Source organism: Chiloscyllium plagiosum, unplaced genomic scaffold (genome assembly GCF_037043375.1).
Source record: "Chiloscyllium plagiosum isolate Xiang-an unplaced genomic scaffold, Cpla_swu_hap1 HiC_scaffold_16, whole genome shotgun sequence".
Classification (NCBI taxonomy): Eukaryota; Metazoa; Chordata; class Chondrichthyes; order Orectolobiformes; family Hemiscylliidae; genus Chiloscyllium; species Chiloscyllium plagiosum.
This window is the reverse complement of record NW_028270154.1, coordinates 13,939,089-13,963,563: the sequence shown is the minus strand read 5'-3', so window position 1 is coordinate 13,963,563 and position 24,475 is coordinate 13,939,089. Positions and strand designations below refer to the sequence as shown.

The window sequence follows — 24,475 nt, the reverse complement described above, 5'->3', positions numbered from 1 at the left end:
GTTTTAAATGTTTTTAAATTCGGAGCCAGCATGGAGTTGATGGGCAGAATGACATCTTCCTGTGCTGTCTGTGACTGAGTGAGTGTTCACCGTTTACCACTACCATTTGGTCTGTCAGTCATCCTCCGAATGCAGATTATAGAAATGGTGTTGCGCTTATGCTGTGAGGTTGTTCAAACTCAGCGGCTGTACCCAAATGGCAGGAGAGTGATTAATCAAAAGCTGAGGTGGTTCTTTTGTCTTTGGGTTCCCCCGATGTACGGGTAAGCACCTTCCAGTAAAGACGGTAAATTAAATGGAAGGATGTACAAGAATATCACTGCTTCACCTGGAACAAGTATTTGTGGCCCTGGTGAGTGAAGGGTAGGAGATCAAAGGGCAGCTGTACCATCTCCCAGGCTGACACTGTTAAGGAATCGGGGGAATGAGCCCATTCAGCTCACCATGTCTGCACCACCTCCGAGCCATTCTCCTGTCTTTTCCCCTTCCCTTTGCACGTTGTTTTCATGTGAACAATTGTCTCATTCCCTCTTTCAGTTCCTCAATTGAATCGAACTCCTCCGCAGTTCCATGCAGTGCATCTCAGATTCAAATCACTCACTAGGCATCACATTTGCTTGCTTTGCCAATCCTACATATGGGCCAAGTGTTGGCAAATGGGACTGGATTAATTTAGGATATCTGGTCAGCATGGGCGTGCTGGACTGAAGGGTCTGTTTCCGTGCTGTACATCTCTAAGACATTAAATCTGTAACCATTCATTCTCATTCCTTTTAAGAGTAGGAACAGTTTTTCTCTATCCACTCTATCCAGACCTCTGAAAACTTTGGAAACTCCTGTCAGATCCCCTCTTGGCCTTCTCTCCAAAGAGAAGAGTTTCCGATCTGAGTGACTGAAGTTTCCCATCCCTGGAACCTTTCTGGGAAATACCTTCTGCACTCTCTCCAGTGTGGTGTGGCTTGCAGAGCTGTACACTATATTCCAGCTGAGGTTTTAACCAGTATCCCGTGTAAGTTCAGCACAACCTACTTCTGTACTCAGTTGTACTGAGAATACTCTATGCTTTATTAACTAGTCTACCTATCTTACCACGCTGTGCACACTTACACCCAGCTTCCTCTGCGCCAGCACCCCTTCAGAATAGTATCCCTAGCATTGTCAGAGCAAAAAGCTTCACTGAGCGTCCCACCATCACTTTCAGCTGAAATAAACCTGATTCATCAAAGCTCTGAGAATGTGCAGAATAAGTGCTCCGTGTTAAGTAGCACTGTTCATCCCACAGTGTTTCTGCTGTGTCTTTGAAAGGATTGAATTGTGCATGTGATAGCTGCCTCACAAGGGAGTGCTGTTGTTCCACAAATGGGTTGCTCTGGTGTCATTCCAAAATCCCAGAAGGAGCCTGGAGGTGCAAGAATTTTGAAAAGTTAAGTTAAACATGGACCATGCTATGAGCACCTCCGTTCATTTATTCAAAACATGAGATAAAGGTCCTGGAGAGAGTGTATAATGGATTTGAGATTGCAGCTGTGAGTTCATTACTGTCCAGATAAGACTGGAGCATGACATGATATACGTCTTTTAAAGTTGTGAAAGAATTTGTTAGGGTAGATGTAGAGAATAGCTGAGCTAAGGGCATTGATATAATCACCAAAATATTTAGTAGATATTCAGGATAAACCTCTTTGTCCGGAGAATAGGGAGAAATTGGAACTGGGAACTGCTAGGTCTAGTTGAGGTGAATCGTGTTGATATATTTAAGGGGAAGTCAGATAAATATCTGACAGAAGAGCTGAAGGATGTGCTGACGGGCGGCAGAAGGCTGATGTGCAGCATAAAAATAGCACGAGTGAAATGGTTCGTTTCAATGATGTAAATCTGTCATTGTTTTTAGTGTGGGATGTGTTACAGTAGATGAGGGATTAGTAACATCACTAGGCAACCTAGGCCAAGGCTAATTCACTGAGGGCAAAGGTTCAAATCCCACTAAGCAGGTTGTGAAATTTAAATAAAATTAATGAAGGAAAACTGTAATGGTGACTGTTACAACTTCTTGCTTTGGCCGTGTAGACTCAGTAGGCGTTAGGGTCTCAGTACGATTATATCTGCGATCAATTATTGTAAAGATCCATCTGGTTCACTCCTGCCCTTTTTAGGGAAAGAAATCTGCCGTCCTTACCTGGTCTGGCCGACGTGTCACTCAGACCCACAGCGACGTTGTTGACTGTTAACTGCTCCCTGAAATGGGCAAAAGTGAGGGCTGCAGATGCTGGAAACCAGAGTTTAGATCAGAGTGGTGCTGGAAAAGCACAGATGCCTCTATTCCTGATGAAGGGCTTTTGCACGAAACGTCAATGTTCCTGCTCCTCGGATGCTGCCTGACCTGCTGGGCTTTTCCAGCACCATTCTGATCTGCCCCCTGAAATGGCTGAGCAAATCATTCAGTTCAAGATCAATTAGGGGTGGGGAGCAGATGCTGGTGTTCTCAACAAATCCCCACATTTTCTTCTGATTTTTTTTAAATGCGCAATAGGTGAGGCAGCATCTACAGAATAAGAAATACTGAGGGTGGATGAACTGGGAGACGTTAGAGATTGGACTGATTTAAATCAGACTAAAGACAGGGAGGAGACAGGAGGAAAGGACTGATCGGGTGGAAGGCAGGATTAAATGATGAGAAGGCAGACGATGTAAAGCAGGAGGAGGTGGTAACTAAAATTACCGAACAGCTCAGGTGTTGAGACAGTGAATGATTGTTTCCAGTCTCATACTCTGTTCCCCAGCACAAGGTCTGTACATGGTCACTCCGGCTGAACTAGCCTCATCCTACAATGAGCCCCATAGTCATACAGCACGGAAACAGACCCTTGCGTCCAACCAGTCCATGCTGACCATTCAGGTCCATTGTACCCTGAAGGTGGCTGCACAGGTGGATAGAGTGGTCAAGAAGGCATATGGTATGCTTGCCTTCATCGGATGGAGTATTGGGTATAAGAGCTGGCAGGTCATGTTAAAATTGTACAAGACTTTAGTTTGGCCGCATTTCGAATACTGTGTACAGTTCTGGTCACCACCTGGATGTGGATGCTTTGGAGAGGGTGCAGTGAAGGTTTGCGAGGATGTTGCCTGGTATAGAAGGTGCTAGCTATGACAAGAGGTTGAGTAGGTTAGGATTGTTTTCACTAGAAAAAAAGGAGATTGAGTGGCGAACCTGATTGAGGTTTACAAAATCATGAAGGGCAGAGAGAGGGTAGATAGAGACCAGCTTTTTCCCAGGGTGAAGGATTCAATAGTGAGAGGTCACGCTCTCAAGGTGAGAGATGAAAAGTTTAAGGGGGATACACGCGGCAAGTACTTTACCCAGAGGGTGGTGGGTGCTTGGAACGCGTTGCCAGCAGAGGTGGGAGAGGCAGGCACGGCAGATTCATTTAAGATGTGTCTGGACAGATGCATGAGTAGGTCATGAGTAGAACCTTAGGAATTGGGTGACAGTTTTAGACAATAGATTTGGATCGGCTCAGGCTTGAAGGGCCTGTTCCTGGGCTGTAAGTGTTCTTTGTAATGCCAAACTAAATTAGTCCCACCTGTCTGCAGTTGGCTCCTATCCCTCAACCTTTCTTATTCATGTACTTAATTAATTTTTAAACATTGTACAGTTGGTTCTGCTATAACACGTGTTTCTTCAATGTGAATTGGCTTTAACCTGATTGAATTGATTGAAGAATTTAGCTTGTTATTTGTAGAAAGCGAATCTTCCCTACCTGTAGTGGCTATAACACTGTTCCAGTCCCACTGGTTTAAATGGTGCTATTACATGATTTTCTTCTAACATGGGATTGCTCAGGAACAGAACCATCATATCCAGTCAGAACAGACTGTAACTGCACTCGCATACGCAACTTCCTCTGGAAGATCATGCCACATGTGAACTGCTCTCTGTATAAAAAGCAAAACTGCCCCTCATGTCTTTCTCCTCTCACCTTAAGATTCTGACCATTATCATTTCTGGAATGTGACGTTGTCCAACTTCTCCCCCTACCCCTTCTGCACTTGAAACCATCCTCCTTGCCTTTATGACCTCCAGACCTAACTCATCCAATCTTCCTCAAAGTCAGAGCTTGTCACAGCAAGGAAGGAGGCCTTTCGGCCCATCGTGTTTTCACTGGTCATCAAGCCCTTATCTAGCCCCATTTCCCAGTAATTGACCATACCCTTGTACACTGCAGTATTTCAAGTGTTTATCTAAATAGTTCTTAAATGTTCTCATGGTTCCTGTCTCTACCACCCTTTTCGGCAAAGTTCCAGATACTCATCACCCTCTGAGTGAAAATACTTTCCTCATATTCCTTCTAAACTTCCTTACCTTAAAACTTGTTATAGAGTCATGCAGTCCTACAGCACGGAGACAGGCCCTTCAGCCCAAACTGGTCCATGCCAACAAAAATGTTTACCCACACTGACCCTATTTCCCTGCACTTGGCCCATGTCCTCCTAAACCTTTCCTATCCATGTATTTGTCCAAATACCTTTTAAATGTTGTTAAGGTACCCATCTCAACCACTTGTGCTGGCTGTTGACTCCTGTACTCAGGGGAAACATTTCTCCCTGTTTATGTCCCTCATAACTTTATATACATCTCAGTCAGGTCTGCCCATTAGCCGTCTCCATTCTAACCCCAGATCATGGCTGATCTCTTTGTGGATTCGGCTCCAATTATCCGCACGCTCACCCAAACCATTGATTCCTTTACTGTCCAAAAATCCACCTATCTTTGCCTTAAAACATTTCCACATGGTAGCCTCATCTGCTTTATTGAGTAGGGAATTCGGCAGACTCACTGTTTGGGTGAACAGGTTCCTCCTCCACTCTGTCATAGAGATGTACAGCACGGAAACAGACGTCTAAATTTAATCTAGTCCTATTTGTCAGCACTTGGCCCATATCCCTCCAAACCCTTCCTATTCATATACTCATCCAGATGACTTTTCAATGTTGCAATTGTACCAGCCTCCACCACTTCTTCTGGCAGCCCATTCCATACATGTACCACCCTCTGCGTGAAAAAGTTGCCCCTTAGGTCCCTTTTAAATCTTTCCCCTCTCATCCTAAACCTATGCCCTCTAGTTTTGGACTCCCTCACACCAGGGAAAAGACTTTGTCTATTTATCCTATCCATGCCCCTTATAATTTTGTAAACCTCTATGAGGTCACCCCTCAGCCTCCAACGCTCCAGGGAAAACAGCCTCACCCGATAGCTTAAACCCTCCAACCCTGGCAACGTCCTTGTAAATCTTTTCTGAACCCTTTCCAGTTTCACAGTCCTAAATCTGCACCCCCTTATTTTGTTGAGACTGAGCCGCATAAGCGGAAGTCAGCACATATTAAAAGCTTGGATGTGGAGAAGCGTCTTAGAGATGGTGACCGAGGCGGAGAGGTTGAGGGAGGGGATTCCAGAGCATAGGGTGAAGCAACTGAACAAGGGACAATGAAAATCAGGATGGACAAGAGGCCAGAAGGAGAGAGCTACAGTTTTTGAAGAGTTGAGGGGCTGGAGGAGATTCCAGAAATGGAGGAGTGAGGCTTCAGAGGGGTTGGAAGACAAAGATGAGATTTTGTGGGAACGCAGCATTGGCAAAGTCAATGTGGATCTGTGAACACAAGGTAGGCGATGGTACAGAAACATCTCGTTGTTTACACTTCTGAAGCAGTGAAAGGTTGGGCGTTGCAGGTCAGTCTTTGTTAAGTTATTGATGGCTCCTCAGAGCGGAGCGAACAGGAAGTCTTTCCATCCTGTGACATTCTCTGATGCCTCATCTGTTGCAAGAGAAGGAACGGCAGAGATTTAAATTTAACCAGGATGAAGAAAATGTTAAAAAGGTTGTCAGCCACCTGGACTTTAAAATTCAAAGCTCTTTTGAAGATTGTTGTGGCTTATCAGTCAGGAATGTTAAAATGACAAACTTGCATTTCTGTTTGTTCCTTTCCCCAGATTAGGACTACTCGTGCAACAGTTTTGTGAAATGTAGTTACTGTTGTAAAAACAGAACGAATAAAGGCATGTGCTCAGTACTGTCTCTCCAACAGTGTGACACTCCCTCAGTACTGTCTCTCCAATGGTGTGACACTCCCTCAGTACTGCCTTTCCAACAGTGTGACCCTCCCTCAGTACTGTCTCTCCAACAGTGTGACACTCCCTCAGTACTGTCTCTCCAATGGTGTGACCCTCCCTCAGTACTGTCTCTCCAACAGTGTGACCCTCCCTCAGTACTGTCTCTCCAACAGTGTGACCCTCCCTCAGTACTCTCTCTCCAACGGTGTGACCCTCCCTCAGTACTGCCTCTCCAACAGTGTGACCCTCCCTCAGTACTGCCTCTCCAACGGTGTGACCCTCCCTCAGTACTGCCTCTCCAACAGTGTGACCCTCCCTCAGTACTGCCTCTCCAACAGTGTGACCCTCCCTCAGATCTGCCTCTCCAACAGTGTGACCCTCCCTCAGATCTGCCTCTCCAACAGTGTGACCCTCCCTCAGATCTGCCTCTCCAACAGTGTGACCCTCCCTCAGATCTGCCTCTCCAACAGTGTGACCCTCCCTCAGATCTGCCTCTCCAACAGTGTGACCCTCCCTCAGATCTGCCTCTCCAACAGTGTGACCCTCCCTCAGATCTGCCTCTCCAACAGTGTGACCCTCCCTCAGATCTGCCTCTCCAACAGTGTGACCCTCCCTCAGATCTGCCTCTCCAACAGTGTGACCCTCCCTCAGATCTGCCTCTCCAACAGTGTGACCCTCCCTCAGATCTGCCTCTCCAACAGTGTGACCCTCCCTCAGATCTGCCTCTCCAACAGTGTGACCCTCCCTCAGATCTGCCTCTCCAACAGTGTGACCCTCCCTCAGATCTGCCTCTCCAACAGTGTGACCCTCCCTCAGATCTGCCTCTCCAACAGTGTGACCCTCCCTCAGATCTGCCTCTCCAACAGTGTGACCCTCCCTCAGATCTGCCTCTCCAACAGTGTGACCCTCCCTCAGATCTGCCTCTCCAACAGTGTGACCCTCCCTCAGATCTGCCTCTCCAACAGTGTGACCCTCCCTCAGATCTGCCTCTCCAACAGTGTGACCCTCCCTCAGATCTGCCTCTCCAACAGTGTGACCCTCCCTCAGATCTGCCTCTCCAACAGTGTGACCCTCCCTCAGATCTGCCTCTCCAACAGTGTGACCCTCCCTCAGATCTGCCTCTCCAACAGTGTGACCCTCCCTCAGATCTGCCTCTCCAACAGTGTGACCCTCCCTCAGATCTGCCTCTCCAACAGTGTGACCCTCCCTCAGATCTGCCTCTCCAACAGTGTGACCCTCCCTCAGATCTGCCTCTCCAACAGTGTGACCCTCCCTCAGATCTGCCTCTCCAACAGTGTGACCCTCCCTCAGATCTGCCTCTCCAACAGTGTGACCCTCCCTCAGATCTGCCTCTCCAACAGTGTGACCCTCCCTCAGATCTGCCTCTCCAACAGTGTGACCCTCCCTCAGATCTGCCTCTCCAACAGTGTGACCCTCCCTCAGATCTGCCTCTCCAACAGTGTGACCCTCCCTCAGATCTGCCTCTCCAACAGTGTGACCCTCCCTCAGATCTGCCTCTCCAACAGTGTGACCCTCCCTCAGATCTGCCTCTCCAACAGTGTGACCCTCCCTCAGATCTGCCTCTCCAACAGTGTGACCCTCCCTCAGATCTGCCTCTCCAACAGTGTGACCCTCCCTCAGATCTGCCTCTCCAACAGTGTGACCCTCCCTCAGATCTGCCTCTCCAACAGTGTGACCCTCCCTCAGTACTGCCTCTCCAACAGTGTGACCCTCCCTCCCAGAAAATGCTGTTGTGATCTCTTGATTGATTAATCCTTATTTAATCCACCAGTTCACACATGCTGTGAAAACAACTCAGGAGGAGATGGGACTTGAACCCAGGCCTTCTGACTCAGTGATAGAGACAGTACCATTGCTCGACAAGAGTCCCAGGTGCTCATTGTGGATATTTTCAAACCGACTTGTTCAGAGATGATATGACACATGTCTGGAGCAGGTGGGACTTGAACTTGGGCTTCCCTGGACCAGAGGTAGGGACACTACCACTGCACCACAAGAGCCCTTCCTGTGGTAGTGTCGCGTGGCCAACCACTTGCAGCTGCTTCATCAAAGATCTCTCCGTTATAAGGAAAGAAGTGGGGAAGTTCAGCACCATTCACACCTTCGCAGATGCTGAAGCAGCCTGAGTCTAGTTAGAACAAATCCTGGTGCACATTCAGGCTTAAGCTGAGGTCAAAGGGACATGATCCACTTGGACATAGTGCATTGATAGTCAAGATCCTACTATTCCACAAGATATCGCTAATGTGTAATCAGTTAAATAAAAACCACCAGACTGACTGATTTTCAGGACCAAAGGAATCCACATCAGATTTTTAGCATTTTCAGAAATATTATGGTTAATCTATTTCTCCAATGCATGTACAGATCTGAAACAAACTACAGCTGGACCGATCCAAAGACTGCCGTTAGGTGTTTTTCCTTAACCCAAGAATTTCCTACACAACTTTGTTTCATAAAGTACCTACCTCACGTCTCTAATTACACACAACCCCAAATCTCCGAGTTGTCAAACCTCTCCTGCTACATGTTAGCTGTATAACAGGACAACTTCAACTTTCCAGTTTATTGTCCAAAAGGCAACAATGTGGTCCCTTATAAAAGTAAACTCACACCAAGCAGGAGCCAGACAATGACCATCGCAACAAGAGAGAATTTAACCATCTTCCCTTGACATTCAAAGGCATTTGCCATCGCTGAAAGTCCTTTGATCAACATCATGGCATTTATTACCATAACCAAAAGCTGAAGTGAACCAGCCACATAAATACTGTGACCACAAGGAACCTCAAAGGCTGAGAGCTCTGAGGCAAGTAACTCACCTTTTGACAGCCCAATGCCTGACCACCATCTGGAGGCCATAAGTCATGAATTTGCCAAAATACTGATGGTGTGGCACTCCCTCAGTACAGCCCCTCTGACAGTGCAGCACTCCCTCAGTACTGCCCCTCTGACAGTGCAGCACTCCCTCAGTACTGACCCTCTGACAGTGCAGCACTCCCTCAGTACTGACCCTCTGATAGTGCAGTTCTCTCTCAGTACTGACCCTCTGATAGTACAGCACTCCCTCAGTACTGACCCTCTGATAGTGCAGTTCTCTCTCAGTACTGACCCTCTGATAGTGCAGATCTCTCTCAGTACTGACCCTCTGATAGTGCAGTTCTCTCTCAGTACTGACCCTCTGATAGTGCAGCGCTCCCTCAGTACTGACCCTCTGATAGTACAGCACCCCCTCAGTACGGACCCTCTGACAGTGCAGCACCCCCTCAGTATTGCCCCTCTGATAGTGCAGATCTCTCTCAGTACTGACCCTCTGACAGTGCAGCACTCCCTCAGTACTGACCCTCTGACAGTGCAGCACTCCCTCAGTACTGACCCTCTGATAGTACAGCACCCCTTCAGTACTGACCCTCTGACAGTGCAGCACTCCCTCAGTACTGACCCTCTGATAGTACAGCACCCCCTCAGTACTGACCCTCTGATAGTGCAGATCTCTCTCAGTACTGACCCTCTGATAGTACAGCTCTCCCTCAGTACTGACCCTCTGATAGTACAGCACTCCCTCAGTACTGACCCTCTGATAGTACAGCACTCCCTCAGTACTGACCCTCTGACAGTACAGCACTCCCTCAGTACTGACCATCTGATAGTGCAGCACTCCCTCAGTACTGACCCTCTGATAGTGCAGCACTCCCTCAGTACTGACCCTCTGACAGTGCAGCTCTCCCTCAGTACTGACCCTCTGATAGTGCAGCACTCCCTCAGTGCTGACCCTCTGACAGTGCAGCTCTCCCTCAGTACTGACCCTCTGATAGTGCAGCATTCCCTCAGTACTGACCCTCTGACAGTGCAGCTCTCCCTCAGTACTGACCCTCTGATAGTGCAGATATCTCTCAGTACTGACCCTCTGACAGTGCAGCACTCCCTCAGTACTGACCATCTGATAGTGCAGCACTCCCTCAGTACTGACCCTCTGATAGTGCAGCACTCCCTCTACTGACCCTCTGACAGTACAGCACTCCCTCAGTACTGACCCTCTGACAGTACAGCACTCCCTCAGTACTGACCCTCTGATAGTGCAGCACTCCCTCAGTACTGACCATCTAATAGTGCAGCACTCCCTCAGTACTGACCCTCTGATAGTGCAGCACTCCCTCAGTACTGACCCTCTGACAGTGCAGCTCTCCCTCAGTACTGACCCTCTGATAGTGCAGCACTCCCTCAGTGCTGACCCTCTGACAGTGCAGCACTCCCTCAGTACTGACCCTCTGATAGTGCAGATCTCTCTCAGTACTGACCCTCTGACAGTGCAGCACTCTCTCAGTACTGACCCTCTGACAGTGCAGCACTCCCTCAGTACTGACTCTCTGATAGTACAGCACTCCCTCAGTACTGACCATCTAACAGTGCGGCACTCCCTCAGTACTGACCCTCTGACAGTGCAGCACTCCTTCAGTACTGACCCTCTGACAGTGCAGCACTCCCTCAGTCCTGACCCACTGACAGTGCAGCACTCCCTCAGTACTGACCCTCTGACAGTGTGGCACTCCCTCAGTACTGACCCTCTGACAGTGTGGCACTCCCTCAGTACTGACCCTCTGACAGTGTGGCACTCCCTCAGTACTGACCCTCTGACAGTGCAGCACTCCCTCAGTACTGACCCTCTGACAGTGCAGATCTCTGTCTTAGGAGTGTCAGTCTAGATTTTGTACTGAAGTTTCTAAAATGCAATTCAAGTCTGGAATCCTCTGTCTCGGGGGAAGAATGCTATCAATCGAGACAAGCTGTTGCCCCTCTTTATTACATTGTTTGATTTAATCTCAGTGACATGAACAAGTGGGAAGTATAGCTCTGAATATTGATGAACATGTTGGCCTTTAGATGTACCATTTGCTTCACACTGTGGTCTGTCCCAGGCCTGGCCTGAGTTGGACCACAGTATGGTCCTTTTGGACCAATGGCTGAGATACTTTAATATTTGTCGGTGACCCTGAGCTGGGAGGGAGAAGTGTCTGCTAACATCCTACCTTCCCCCTACATAAACATCAACTCCCCCATTCCAAGTTTCACCCAGCCAGCACCCACCGTGGTCTAAGCCCGATGATCAGCAACAAACATAAAAATTCCGATCCTTGTTTCCAAATCCCTCCATGGCCTCATATCCAATCCCTGCACCTAACAATGCTCCAACATCTTAATTTCTGACCTCCTGCGCATCCTGGTTTTCATCGCTCTGCCATTGGCAGCCCATGCTTTCAGCTGCCTGGGCACCTACTCTCTAGTGTATTGCCTCCCAAAACCTCTCTGTCTTTTCACGTCTCTGTCCCCTTTGAAAAGACACCTTAATACCCACCTCTTTGACGAACCTTAAGATCCTCAGACCTCATATCTCTGTGCGTAGCTCAGTGTCGCACTCTGTTTTGTTTTGCTTCTGCAAAGCGCCTTGGGATGTTTCATCAAAGTTAAAACTGTTATATAAATATAATTTGTTGTTATTATTATCCTGCACTGTTGAGATCCTGGTCCAAATTGGATCTCTACAAACTGCGCTGCAAGAGGATAAACGTGATCAGGAACATTATGAACCAGAGCGATAATGAAACTTAGAACCGTCGATGCTGGAAATCTGACACTAAAACAGAAATTACTGGAGAAACTCAGCAGGTCTGGCAGCATTTGTGGAAAGAGGTACAGAATTAATGTTTCAGGTCCCGTGACCTTTCTTTAGACCATCTTCAGTTAATGAGTGATCTCAGTTAAACATTTAAGGAAACGAGGATTAACCCTATCTGTCGAACCAGTAATTGACGAGGGTATTAAAATTTAATTCTACGGAAAAGCTAAAGTTCTGGACATAATGTGGGACATGTTTGAAGCTGGAGTTGGATGGAATTCTGGTGTGGACTTTACAAATACGCATCAGGCACATCTCTCTGCTAACATAAACCTAACTCCCTCCAAACATTCCATGTGAGAGAGACATCATTGAATCAAAAAAGCAAGGGTTTGCATTTAGTTTGCAAGAGCGACAGATTTTTTTTAACAATCTGTGCCTATTTTTCCTCTCTCACTCCTGTTTTATTTGGGAGCATCCTCAGGGACATTGTCTGTGTACAGTCAGGAAGCTCTTGTTGTTTTGCCGTTTCATCCTCTGGGTCAGAAGGTTAGGAAACAGATCAGTAACCCACTAAACGTATCCGCACCACCAAGACTGACAGCAGCCCTGCAACAGCAGTGAAGTGGTGGAAAAGTCAATTTCTGCCCACTTTTACATTCCTTTGTCATTTTATGAAGTGTGGTGTAGTGGAACGGTTGTTTGTAGTCTCTCGGTTTAAGAGGAATCTAAACTTGGACTCCGATTCCAGAGGATAATGTCCCACTGTGACATTCTGAATGTTTCAGAAGATCATTGAATCTAACAGTGCAACATGAGACCATTCAGCCCCTCATGCCTTCACCTACTCTGGACAGACAGCCATGTTTATAGTCCTACAGCCCCAGATGGGGAATGTAGAACAGAGGGTCCCAGCACCAGAATAAAAGATTCACCATTTTAGAGTGAGGTGAGGAGAAAGTCTTCCCTCAGAGGTTGGGTGTCACTGAAATTCTCCAACCCAGGGATGCTACAGTACGTTGACACAGAATCCAATGGACTTTCGACTACTGTGAGAAAAGAGGAAAAGGGTGGGAAGGTGAGGCAGGGGGTGTAAGCAGTAAGTGGTGGAGCTGTTTTCATAGGCCTACTCCAGCTCTCATGTCCTGTGTTGTTGTGTCATTGTCAGTAACCCTGTAGGTTCCTTCCCCTCAAGTTTCTGTTCAACTGCTCCTTTGCATTATTTGTGAAGTCACCTTTCTCGGGTAGACTGCGCTCGAATTGGAATAAAGGTTATTAATGAGTTTTGCGAAGATTTGTAGCTCAGGTTGAGGGTCTGGATATAGGTTTGCTCATTGAGCTGGAAGGTTCGTTTTCAGACGTTTGGTCACCATACTAGGTAACAGCATCAGTGAGCCTCCAGATGAAGCATAGGTGGTGTAGCCCACTTTCTATTTATGTGTTTGGGTTTCCTTGGGTTGGTGATGCCATTACCTGTGATGATGTCATTTCCTATGGTGATGTCATTTCCTGTTTTTTATTCTCGAGGGTGGTAAATGGGATCCATCTCAATGTACTTGTTGATAGAGTTCTGGTTGGAATGCCATGTTTCTAGGAATTCTCATGTGTGTCTCTGTTTGGCTTGTCCTAGGATGGATGTGTTGTCCCAGTCGAAGTGATGTTCTTCCTCATCTGTTTGTAAGGATACTAGTGAGAGTGGGTCATGTCTTTTTGTGGCTAGTTGATGTTCATGTATCCTGGTGGCTAGTTTTCTGCTTGTTTGTCTAATGTAGTGTTTGTTACAGTCCTTGCATGGTATTTTGTAAATGAAATTCGTTTTTCTTGTTGTCTTTCAATAGGGACAACACGTCCCTCCTAGAACTAGCCAAACAGAGACACACACGAGAATTCCTAGAAGCATGGAATTCCAACCAGAACTCTATCAACAAACACATTGACTTGGATCCCATTTACCACCCCTTGAGAAAAAGAACAGGAAATGATATCACCCATAGGAAATGATGTCACCACAGGAAATGATATCACCAATCCAAGGAAACCCAAACACATAAATAGAAAGTGGGCTACACCACCACTGCTTCATTGGAGGCTTATTGAAGATGTTACCTAGTATGGTAACAAAACATCTGAAAATGAACCTTCCAGCTCAATGAGCAAACCTACATCCAGAAAGATTATTAAAAACAGAAAATGAAAGAATGACCATGAATGAGTCTTATCAAGCGCCCTCTCTCAACTCTCCCACTTTCCAATTCTTAGGCACCTTGAGGCAGCTCCTTATCCACCCAGGTCTGGCACTGGGTAACTGGGGAACACTTCTGGTCAGTATCCCGGTCAGTCTGTACTGGTGTCAGGTGTGGGGGAGGGGTTGACGTCAGTGCATTGTCAGAACTGGAACTCCCATCAGGTCTGTGTTTCCTCCAGACTCAGCTATCCCAACCTCCACTGTTGGATACCCACCTAGACCAAGCTGAGCTCACGCAAATCTCCGCCTTCTGTGTGTTAGACATGTTAAACCCCAACCTCTCACCATCGGGATACTGTGTTACAGTAATAATGCCACAGGACATAGCGACCAAGAACTGCCAGCCTAATGCTCAAGATATATGGCTTCAGCATCCCACCATGGCAGATGGTGAAATTTAAATGGAATTTTAAACAAAAGGCTAGCCCACTAGTGTCCATGTAACTGCTGTTGGTTGCCATTAAAAATAAACCCTACCTGGCTCATTACAGTCCTTTAGGGAAGGAACCTGCCATCCTTACCTGGTCTGGATTACATGTGACTCCTGTCCCGCTGCAATATAGTTAACTCTTACCTGCCTTCTGGGCAATTAGGGATGGGCAATAAATGCTGAGCTAGCCAGCGATGCCCATGTCCCATGAATGATTTTTTTAATAAAGCTCTCACCCACATCCAACACACAAGTCCCATTCGGTCACTAATCTCTCCCCTCCATTGCCAACTGACCCACATTGACTCCCAGACAAGGGACACCTTAATTTTTAAAACTCCCATTCTTGTATTCAAATTCCTCCTTATGGCCTCACCTATACCAGCCTCGCAACCCTCTGACGTATTCACCTTCTTTGTCTTTTGGCCTCTTGCATATCCCCAGTTGCTCCATTGGTGGTCATAACTTCAGTTGCCTGGGGTCCCAAACTCTAGAATTCCCTCCATAAACACCTTCACCTTGGTCTCCTCCTTTACAGCACTTCTTAAAATCCAGCATTTCCACCAGTCTTTTCACTGCTTGCTGTAATCTTACTGACTTGTTGCCTGTTTATCCTTTCCATTGCCTCTTTCATGCACCTTGGGTTTTTTACTCCATTAAAGGCACTCTCTGTGTTTCTGATTCTGGCTCCACTTTGGCTGGAGTATATTAGGGCAGGAAATGGTGCCTTGTGGTACTGCATCTGCATTACCCACTTCAGGGAAAGAGCCATGAATCCTAATCAGAGAAACCATCATCCGATCTATGTTTCACTGGGGCAGGGCAGTGGGTGGTAATTGGTCAAAAGGCCATGGATTCAAAGCCTATTCCACAGTAACAGGTCAACACTCTGTCTGCATTGTTTCTTTCATAAACTTGGGATTTCCAAACATGATAAAAAGTATGTTTGGGAAAGTAATAACTTTCTCTCCTATTCTAAAACATCCTCTCTTTAAAAATGCCTGTGGCACAAATTGATAATTTCAAAATTGAGATTGATTATTTTTTATTGGGTGAGTGTGTAAAGGGTTGCAGAGCGAAGGCAGGTAAATGGATATAAGATATAAATCAACCAAGTTCCAATTCAATGGTTCAAGAGTCTTTAGGGCTGCATAGATCTTGTGGGCGGCACGGTGGCACAGTGGTTAGCACTGCTGCCTCACAGCGCCAGAGACCCAGGTTCAATTCCCGCCTCAGGCGACTGACTGTGTGGAGTTTGCACGTTCTCCCCGTGTCTGCGTGGGTTTCCTCCGGGTGCTCCGGTTTCCTCCCACCATCCAAAAGATGTGCAGGGTCAGGTGAATTGGCCATACTAAATTGCCCGTAGTGTTAGGTAAGGGGTAAATGTAGGGGTAGGGGTGGGTTTCGCTTCGGCGGGTCGGTGTGGACTTGTTGGGCCGAAGGGCCTGTTTCCACACTGTAATCTAATCTAATCTAATCTAATCCCTCCTGTTCCGATGTTACTAGGTCAGAACTGGTCCAATCAAATGGTTACAATCCTACCTCTGTTGCTGCATGTTTGGTAAATAATCAGGTCAATTTGTGTGGAGATTATGTAGCTGTGCGAATTAAAATGCCTTACTTACAGAGCTGGGATTCAGGGCTGGTCTCCCACTGATTGAGCTGGGATTCAGGGCTGGTCTCCCACTGATTGAGCTGGGATTCAGGGCTGCTCTCCCACTGACTGAGCTGGGATTCAGGGCAGGTCTCACTTAGATAGATAATGAAGGTTTGGCACTAAGTCTAACCAGAGGACTAGCTGCTTTCATTCTTAACCCAATGCTGCTGAATTCATGGACTTTACTGAAACTGGAAGCTCACTGAATGGTGGAAGCATAGACCCAGATACCTCTCCATACCCAACGTCCCCTTCCATTTCCTCCCTCTGCCATTACCTTCAGGGAGAGACATTCTGAGGGGGACTTATGGAGACCTGAATTGGACAAAGATAATAGTGAGTGGCACAGTGTGAAATTAGTGAGTCATAACTAATAACGGTGTGCACCCAACCTCCTGACTGGATGACTGATGAATGTGTGGGTTGTGTTAAACCAGATGAATGAAATAATGAGTAATTCTCTGGACAATGGCTTACAGGACATCCTACTGCAAGGACACAGGGACAGATGTCTTCTCTATGTCCTTACGCAGAATTTTCAAAGGGAAATATTCCAAATCAACCTGGCAGCTAACAACATAAAGGAGAGTGGGGCCACTTCCCTCCACTCTTTTTCCTCTGTAGTTATTTTTAAGCAGAGCAAACCAGGGGAAGGAATCAGTTCTGGGAATGTCAGGAGAAAACTAGCTGCAGTTACATTTCTGGACATCGGCATTACAAGACGGAACCAGGTCACTTAGCCATCGAGTCATAATTTCTTACACACTCCTAACTCAGCAAGTTAAAGGTTTTCCAATGAATCACAGAATTATAGAGCACTTTGATGTTACTGTCTGAACGGTTCTTTGAAAACACTATTCAGTTAGTTCCATTCCCCCTGCCTTTTGTTTTTGGTCCTCTACAAGTATTTATCCACCTCCCTTCAGAAAGTGACTATCGAAACTTTGTCTCAACTCCCTGTGGCAGTGCCTTGTAAATTAAACCCCACCTTTCCCAGGATTGACCAAAATGTGAAAGCTTGATTAAACCTCTAAATTGTACAAGTCTACCTATCTCTATAGTTCAAAGAATATGCAGACCGGGTTTTATTCCCCATTCACAAATAAATATTTATTGCAAGTAACTTGTTTAATCAATTGACAAAAAAGAAACATGAATCACTAGCTTATAACTCTATACCTTAAATTACACGCTTTAAAAAAAATTCCCATACACACATCGATTGGCAGATCAATAGAAACAAGACATGAATATTAAGATAAGGACTGGGTAAAAATCGTCAAAGAAGCACAGTTCTGGCACCATTCCAGATCACAATTGTCGATGAGTTGTTTTATTTGGGTTCTTCTTGACTTCTTTCCATTCTAGTCAAGATTAGAGTGGTGCTGGAAAAGCACAGCAAGTCAGGCAGCATCCGAGGAGCAGGAAAATCCACATTTCGGGCTGGAGCCCTTCATCAGGAATGAGGCTGGGACCCTCAGGGTGGAGAGATAAATGGGAGAGGGTGGGGCTGGGGAGAAGGTAGCTGAGAGTGCAATTGGTGGATGGAGGTGGGGGTAAAGATGATAAGTTGGAGAGGAGGGTGGAGCGGATAGATGGGAAGAAGGATTGACAGGTGGTACAGGTCACGGGATGGTGCTGAGCTGGAAGGTTGGAAATGGGGTAAGGTAGGGAGAGGGGAAATGGGGAAACTGGTGAAGTCTACATTGATGCCATAGCATTTAAGGGTCCCGAGATGGAAGATGAGGCATTCAATTCTTCTTTCAATTCTATCTGAGTCTTTGCTGATAACACACGGATGTTGGATATACTGATTCTCAGTCTTTCTAGTTGAGAATTCAGTCTTTCAGTCCTTCTGAGGGTGATATTCCCTTTTCCCTGTTAAAGGGGATTTACAGAGAGAGCCACTCACAGAGATCCAAACTAATTCTCTAGAGTTATAGGTTCAAACCCGCTACAGCAGCTGATTGAATTTGAATCGAATTTAAAAGGTGAAGGAGAATTGATAGGGAATTTCTTTTAATTCTGCACACATACAGAAGGGAGAGAAAGAGAGATGCTTTATCTTTCGAGGCTGGATGTTTCTGCTGTATGTTCCACCTGCCCAGGTCATTACTCTGATGAGCACTCCAGAAACAACATTAATTGGTGCCAGTTGAAAAGACAATCAAGGGACTGTCTCTGAGCAGAGTTGTCCTGAGCACACACAGCACCACTTTTTTCTGGAATTTTCTCTCATTGCTCCAATAAGGCAACATCATATAAACAATTCTCAATGTGCTCCAGTAACATATTTTTAAAACTGTAGACACCTTCTTACATGACTCCATTGATCTTTTCCAATTTTGAATCCACAGCGTAAAACAAAATACAAATGGGCTTTACAATCGGCTTCCATCAAACTTTCAGGCAATACATTTCAGGTCACAACAACTCAGTTATTCCCAAATTATTTCTGACAATTACATTAAGCATAATTAGAATGTGGTGGCATAGTGGGAATGTCACTAGACCAGAAATCAAAACTAATTCTCTAGAGGTATAGGTTCAAATCCCACCACGGCAGCTGATTGAATTTAAAAGTCTGGTTACAATGAAGCCTTTATTGAAAAATCCATTTGGGTCACCCTTTGAAGAAGGAAATCTATCATTCTACTTGAGTTGGCCCACATTTCCTTCCGTGGTTATTAATTGATTTTTATAAAACATCTTTCATGTTTAAGACACAAACTGAAGTGGAAAATGGACAGCTATAATTGAAAAACTGGAAAGTTTTACAATTTGAAAAAGAAGTGTTGCATATTGTTGCACTCTGTAATACAATGTTGTTTTTGGATGTGATAAAGAGGGAGAAATTGAGTCTAAAATTCTGTCAAGGTAGGATATTCTACCTGGCAACAGCTTTCTGATTAGTTGAGCTGCAGAGCATTACAAAGCTCTAAATGACAAGATTAAAAATCACACAACACCAGGTTATAGTCCAACAGGTTTAATTGGAAGCACTAGCTTTCGGAGCACTGTTCCTTCATCAGCAGTGCTCCAAAAACTAGTACTTCCAATTAAACTTGTTGGACTATAACCTGGTGTTGTGTGATTTTTAACTTTGAAAATGTGTTGCTGGAAAAGCGCAGCAGGTCAGGCAGCATCCAAGGAACAGGAGAATCGACGTTTCGGGCATAAGCCCTTCTTGCCGAAACGTCGATTCTCCTGTTCCTTGGATGCTGCCTGACCTGCTGCGCTTTTCCAGCAACACATTTTCAGCTCTGATCTCCAGCATCTGCAGCCCTCACTTTCTCCTCGATGATTTTTAACTTTGTATACCTCAGTCCAACACCAGCATCTCCATACCGTAAATGACAAGAGCAGTAAAGAGTAACAACTTCTAAAGCCTGCAAACAGCATCTCTCTCTCTCTCTTTCTCTCAGCAAAGCTAGAAACCTCAATGCAAATAACTCACACAAGAAAAGACCTAAGTCCAACTGATTAACCATCAAATCGAGGGAGGACCATCATTCTTCAGATAACAGCGTCTCATCGTTACAAAAATCAAAAACGACTGTTGGAGAAAAATCACTTCCTACTTTACTACTGTCAGAATTTTGTTTGCTGTTTTTATGTGTTTCCAAATATAGTATATATATGTTAACCATTTTGTCTGTCTTAATTGTGATTGGGTGTTTGTGTGCTTGGGGTATTGACAGAATAAAGTTTCAGTTGCATAAATTAGAAATCCATTTTTTAAATTGTTATTGTTAAAGTTAACAAAATTTGTAATAAATGGGGTTAGTTTTTCTGTTGTTGGAGTAACCTGGTATCATTTACTTTTGACCTGGTTAGCTGTTAACTCGGTTTTGGGGTCTCGTTGGGATTTTTATCTGTTTACACATTTTGTGACGGCTGGTAGAGCAGTTGGGTGTGATTATCTGTGCACTGTTCCCTGAAAGGGCGTGACACATGACACATGAGAATTACTGGCTAGGCTATCATTTATTATCCGTTCCTAATTGCTCTTGAGAAGGTGGTGGTCAGATGCCTTCTTGAACTATTGGAGACCATGGGAGGGCTGGTGAAGTACTCTCAAACTTTGGTTCTGCAATAGGAGCAGAATAGAATCTTGAATTCTTCAAAACCGCAAATCACCCGGAACACATCTATCAAATCCTACCACCACTCTCTGTTCTCAAGAGATAAATTCCAGCATCTCCGGTCTCATCCCATGACTGAACGTCCTTATCCCTGGTACCACAAAAAAAAATCTTTTCTGAGACTTTGACATCCTTCAGAAAATGTGATGCCCAGAGTTGGACACAATGCTCTAACTGAGACCCATCCAGGCAATGACTGCATCGTAGAATACAGAACATGCCCCTTCCAGCCATTGCATCTATATTGACACTGCTAAGGAGCAACTGAATGCCACTCTCTTATCCCTCCCTACATCTGGGCCCTTCTGTTGGTAATTGGTATTTTAAAATTAGAATTGATTACTAAAGAGCTTACAGCTGTACACTTTTATACCGCAAAATGATCAGGAAGAGTCAGCATTGTTTCATCAAAGGGACATCATTTTTAATCAACTTATTGGAGTTCTTTGAAGGAGTAACAGGAGCTGTGGATGACGGGGAGCCTGACGACACATGCACATGGGCTTTACAGAAGGCATTTGATAAAATGCCACATCAAAAGATATTACGGAAAATAAAAGCTCCTGGCACATGGGATGATGGGAGGGAAGACTGACTGGATTGTCTGAAATCCGACAATATGTGTAAATAGCTATTTGTCTGATTTGATCTGGGATGTGATAAATGGGTTTCCACAGTGAGTCTGTGCTAGGCTGTCAACTCTTACAGTTTACATCAATGACTTAGATGAAGACGATATAAAAATAGGTAGGAAAGTGTTGTGACAAGGGCACAGAAACTTGCAGATGGATATAACTAAATTGAGTGAGTGCAGAAAAATCTGACAGATGGAGTGTAATGTGGGAAAATGTGGAATTGTTCAATATGAAGGCATTGATGAGACCGCATCTCGAAAACTATACAAAATTTGGTGTTCCTTATTTAAGGAAGATGCACTTGTTCTGGGTTGTTTTATAGAGATTGGGACAGACTGGCCTCACGTCTACTGGAGTTGAAGAGTGACAGGTGACTTGACTTGAAATTGTTAAGATCCTGAATGGTCTTAACAAGGTGGTTATGAAAGGGATGGTTCCTCTCGTGGGCCTGAACTAGGAGGCACTGTTTCAAAATTGGGGGTTACCATTTCAAGGCAGAGATGAGGAGAATGTTTTTTTTGTAGAAGGTTGTGCAAGTTTGGAACTCTTTGCGCTAGAAGGCAGTGGAAACAGAGTCATTGGTGATGGTATCGGTTAAGGACAGCATTGCAACAAAGAGAATGAATGAGGGGTTCGAGAATAGAATTATTTGACTGGAGCTAAGGATCCAAGAGGGATGCAATTATACTGCTCAGCACAGCCTACAGACAGACAACTTGTGGGAAGGATGTACAGGAATCAATGTAGAAGGAAAATACACAGTGATCTAAACATTATAAAGGTGTTATAACCTTATTTAGCAGAGGTATTACATGAATATTTTGCATCCAACTTTACCAAGGGAGCAGATATAACTCAAGTCATGTTGATCGAGAAGGACACTAAGGCATTGGAAGGTTTTGAATTTGATATGGAGGTGGTATTGAAAGGTTTAAAGGAATATGGACCAAATGCAGGCAGATGGGACTGGTTCAGTTTAGGAAACCTGGATGGTATGGACGTGTTGGACCGAATGGTCTGTTTCCATGCTGTATGATTCTATGAATAGATTGTTGATACTCAAGTGGTCATAAGGCATCTGATGCAGAGGTATGGAGTATTTTTAAGCCAGCGGTGAATTGAATCTTGCTAGACAATGGAATCATGGGTTATCATGGATAGGTAGGAATGTGAAATTCAAAACACAAACAGATCAGCAACAATCTTATTGTGTGGTGGAGCAGGCACGAGAGACTGAATAGTGTACATCAGATCCTGGTTTGAACGTTTGTATGCTCACATGTTCAGTGTCTCAGGGGTGGCATGGTGGCTCAGTAGTTAGCACAGCTGCCTCACAGCACCAGGGACCCAGGTTCGATTCCAGCCTTGGGCGACTGTCTGTGTGGAGTTTGCACATTCTCCCTGTGTCTGAGTGGGTTTCCTCCGGGTGCTCCGGTTTCCTCCCACAGTCCAAAGATGTGCAGGTTAGGTGAAATGATTGTGCTAAATTGCCCGTAGTGTTAGGTGCGTTAGTCAGAGGGAAATGGGTCTGGGTGGGTTACTCTTCAGGGGGTCGGTGTGGACTTGTTGGGCCGAAGAGCCTGTTTCCACACTTTAGGGAATCTAATCTAAAAACTAGTTGATTCCCCTGCTACCACTGTAAACTAAACAGGCCCCTTGACCCAATACAGAAGGGGAGATTGCTGGAACACTGTCCCCAACCATTATCTGGTAGTCGTTGGTTTCTCAGCCGTGCAACAAATGAGACGTTAAACTGATGTCCCCTCTGGCTTCTTGCGTGGACATTAAGGATCCCACAGCCACTATTGGAGATGGAATGGTGAACTCTCCTTTAACTGTTCAAAACAGGTAAGCTTGGCGCTTTTGCAGAAGCCTTCTGTGTGAAAATTGTCTGTCATTTCCTGGATTACATCATTGAATTCTTCAAATATTACAGCACTTTATCGACCGTGAAGAGCTTTAGAGAAAGGGTGTCATGGTGGCTCAGTGGTTAGCACTGTTGCCTCACAGCTCCAGGGACCTGGGTTCAATTCTAGCCTCTGGCGACTATCTGTGTGGAGTTTGCACATCCTCCCTGTGTCTGTGTGGGTTTCCTCTGGTTTCCTCCCACAGTCCAAAGATGTGCAGCATGAACTGGCCATGCTAAATTGCCCAAAGTGTTCAGGGGTGTGTAGACTAGGTGCATTAGCCACTGGAAATGTAAAGTAATAGATATAGGGGAATGGGTGGGATACTCTTTGGTGTAGACTTGTTAAGCACTGTTTTCACACTGTAGAGATTCTAATAAATGCAAGTCTATCCTTGGATGTTGGTTTAGACAATGATGGGCTGGGTATCCAACTGAAAAACCTCTCACATTCTCATTTACTGACCAGATGCATTTAAGACCATAGATGACCAGTCTGCCTGACCAAGGGTGACCACAATAGTCCCACAAACATTATGCTGACTGAGAGTAGCTAACACAGCAGAATGCTGGCTTGCTGGGAGAAAAGGAGCTCCCTGCTCTGTCTAGTGAGCCTCTTTAGCAACTGATCCTCTCGGAGCACTTGGCCAATGGGCATTAATGTTAAGATACAGTTTAGTGAAGCAAAAACAGATTGTGCTGGAGTCTTGGATGAATGCCAGTTCAGCTAAGTCACAGACAAGCACAGATGCATGTGTCTAACACTGAGCTTCTGTACTGACTCATGGTCTGTGATACGTTCCCATCAACCTCACTCCCCCTCCCCCATATACTTTGCTATTCATTTCATTCCTGAGCTCAACTAATAATAGTCTGCATTTCTGCCATTGAACAGTTTTCCATTTTGAACAGTGTATCTTCTTACCCCCACGATGTGACTGGCATTGGCAAGGCCAGTATTCATTGCCCATCCTTAGGGCACAAAAAGCTCATTTTAATCTAATCACTGGGTCAGAATGCGATGGGTTTGCATAGAAGGCTTATTTTACGTGCAATTCAATATTTACTCTCTAATTACTCCCTGCTGAATATCACTCACCAGCAATTGTCGAAGAGTAAACTTGGACGGATGTAAATCCAGCATTCCACCCACTCACATCAATCTCCCACCCAAGGGGTTACATTAGATTTTCTACTCAACAGCTAACCATGCAGAGTAGGACTAGAGTCACATGTAGTCCAGATCAAACAGGATTCTTTCCTCGATATCATATTGACATTCTGAGAATTGGGCAACAGAACATTGTCACGGACAACAGTTCCCTATTGAACTAAAACTCTTAAATAGCGCATGGCGATATAAGACAATGGTCTTTACCAGTTCGATTCCACTGGCTGCTTTAGTTCATTGCTGTACTGAGCTGCACTGTTTACAACCAATGGGTCAACACATTTTTACACACAGTGGAACTGAAATATGAGAATGTTTTCAATTTTCTATAGAGAATGTGCTCGAGTTCAGCGTTAAAATCCATGGAATGCTGGGATTCAGTGAAAAATAATTTGTAGTAACTGCAGGACATGGTCAGGTTAACTATGGCAGCATGGTGGCTCAGTGGTTAGCATCGCTGTCTCACAGCGCCAGGGACCCGGATTCAGTTCCACCCTCTGGCGACTGTCTGTATGGAGTTTGCACGTTTTCCCCGTGTCCCCTTT

The 24,475-nt window shown here is 45.4% G+C and overlaps 1 long non-coding RNA gene across 1 annotated transcript; it reads left to right on the top strand.

The window, feature by feature from the left end:
* The first annotated feature begins 22 nt into the window (after positions 1 to 22).
* LOC148147482 (uncharacterized) lies at positions 23 to 19,863 on the top strand. The gene is made up of 3 exons (XR_015759701.1): positions 23 to 78; positions 11,644 to 11,815; positions 19,499 to 19,863. It is a non-coding gene; the product is annotated as an uncharacterized LOC148147482 (long non-coding RNA).
* Positions 19,864 to 24,475: the final 4,612 nt, after the last annotated feature.